This window comes from Mesitornis unicolor, unplaced genomic scaffold, assembly GCF_000695765.1.
Source record: "Mesitornis unicolor isolate BGI_N332 unplaced genomic scaffold, ASM69576v1 scaffold12998, whole genome shotgun sequence".
Lineage (NCBI taxonomy): Eukaryota > Metazoa > Chordata > Aves > Mesitornithiformes > Mesitornithidae > Mesitornis > Mesitornis unicolor.
In genome coordinates this window covers 16,963-19,452 of record NW_010199845.1, presented here as the reverse complement: position 1 = coordinate 19,452, position 2,490 = coordinate 16,963, and the positions used below count along the sequence as shown (strand labels likewise).

At 35.7% G+C, this 2,490-nt stretch overlaps 1 protein-coding gene across 1 annotated transcript in view; it reads right to left on the bottom strand.

Annotated features, from left to right (window-relative positions):
* LOC104544646 (homeobox protein Meis2) overlaps window positions 1-2,490 on the bottom strand; it is a gene marked incomplete at both ends in the record, with an annotated part of 106,120 nt that overhangs the window by 86,987 nt on the left and 16,643 nt on the right. The window lies entirely within an intron of this gene.

Genomic DNA, 2,490 nt, shown 5'->3' with positions numbered 1-2,490 from the left:
GAAAGAGGGGGAAAAAAAAATGATGCTAGCTGGCTGTTGTGGGTCATGTTTTTTAATCCAGAGTATTGGACATGTAACACAGCAACAAGAGCTGATAATTTTGTTTAATCACCTTTTGGATCTTTGCCAGATGGTCTCTATTGAGAGCGCTGCAAACAGAGAGAGATGAACTGCGTCTAACATGCCACTAGAGCTTTCCCGTAAATGTCTGAGAACTGAATCCAACAAGAATTTAGTCTCAGAGCAGAAAGGGATACATTTAAAAACTATGTGCATTAACTATACTTTTCCCCATAGAATCCTCACTTGACATGAATAATTTACCCTCTCTTATGCTAATGGGATCATGAAAGTATCCCTGTGTCTTTAGTGCAGCTATTCTCAGCTTTCAGTAATTACCCCACCCAGTGAAAATAACATGGCTTCTGCAGCCGAACGGCCTACTGGTACCTGGCAATTAGAAAGATCATGGCTGACAGAGGAAGGAGCCGTCCAGAGATGGACACATACGCTCTGGCAGCCTGAGGAGCAGTTTGAAAAATTAAAAGCCTTCTGCTGTGAAAATTTCCCTACTTGCTTAGGATCAACATGGAGAGAGCAGCTCCTGCAAGGGCATTTTTAGTTTTTAAGGATGACATAGACTGTTCTAATGGACTGTCCAGGCACTGTAATATTGAGAAATAGCGACATTCCTTGGTCATCAGCACTTAAAAGGAAGTTTGTGGGGCTTTTTAAAATTAGTGCCGTCTTGTTAAACAAGAGGGAGAGAACTAAAATGTCAATTAATGAATGTCTTTCAGTATCTGATAATTTTATCAGCTACACAAAGGAAAATTCTGTAGTGTTTCATTAACAAAAAGTTTGTAAAAACACATTACAAAGAAGCAGGCTTTGACCTCTGTCCATAGCACTCCATGCTAGGTAGTTCACTATGTAAAAATTATCAGGCTAAAACATCTGGGAAAGAACGCTATGAAACAGCAGGGAACGTGGCTGGTTTATTGTTTATCTTTTGTTTATGAGGCAGTATTCAAGTTTAATTACTACTCTAAATTAAACTCTAACAGGCATCAGGAGACATCCCTTTACATGACTAAGTTAAAAAAAAAAATCCAGATATTCCAGCACTAGATCTTTTAAATAAGTTGGCATATATAGGAAGAAATTAGTCAGTCTGTAACAACACAGGAAGACATTTAAGCACTTGCTACTACATGTTTGAATGTGTTGTATTATGAAATCGTTAATATTGTAAGAAAAATGCAATTATAATTTAGCAAATGGGATGTTATCTACCATTTGGAGGCAAATTGGGTTAGACTGAGTAGGATCTGGGATGGAAAGAATGGCCTAAGGGGGAATCCTACCTTTTTCATTTTGAAACACAAATACATAAATATATATGTGCACATATACACATACATATATTTAGAAACACCCAGAAACATGAAGTCAGAGGCAAACCTCTAAACAGTAAAAATCTCTTCAGTAAAATTGTTTAGTTATTTTCTCTGAACATCCACATACAAAAGGGAGGAAAGAGTTCACTATGTTTACCATAACAGTAAGTGACCAGTTTTAGATTAACTTAGCTGTAGGAAAAAATAAAAGTTGAAAGCAACTAGCAAAAGATTATTCCAGATGGCATCTGTCATACTGTATTTAGGGTTATTTTAAAGAGATTACTGCCACTATGAAAACATTCCACTGACAGAGTTTTCCTAGGCTGCATTTGAAACCCCAGCACAACATACTTCAAATATGGAAGTAAAATTTTTCTAATGCGTATATATAGATTTTTATCTATATCTAAATATAAAAACCTACATGGATTAAAGGCTAAGAGTGAGGTGAGAAGTTTAAGTAAAAGTATAATATTTTAAACCCTCCTCCCATTCTGAGCTTTAATTTAATAAAATGTGGGGAATCTGCAGTTGCCACCAGCCTGATTATTAGAAAACTGTATAGTGAATCTTTGCTTCACTATGAATTTTTAATGCTACTTATTGAATTATGGGTAGTGCCATAAATGTTCCCCAACTCCAGCAATCAAAAAAAAAAACCTGCAAAAAAGATGTATTTGTTCACACGATAGCCCAAAAGAAAAGAAAAGAAAAGATAGGAGGATACTAAAGTGTGACTATATTTAGCTAAGCTGGTTCTGGCATCATTATAGTTAATGTGCATGTGGTGTGCAGTGTGAGCTCAGCAGTTACTGGGCCAACTGTCTCAGTATTTCTGGGAATTCTGCCTATTCACAGTGCAGGGATTGTTCAATTGCTGCAAAATGTACAAAATGAATTTTACAAAAATGAATTGTAAGGAAGGCCCCATTACAACGATTTTACAGCAAAGATGTCAACATCAATTTTTCTTTCATGCATAGCTAATGATTAAAACAGCATATTCCATTTGCCTAAGACAATTTATTTCATATTGGCACATCAAAATATTGAAATACAAAGTTATCTTTACTCTACTCTTATTATT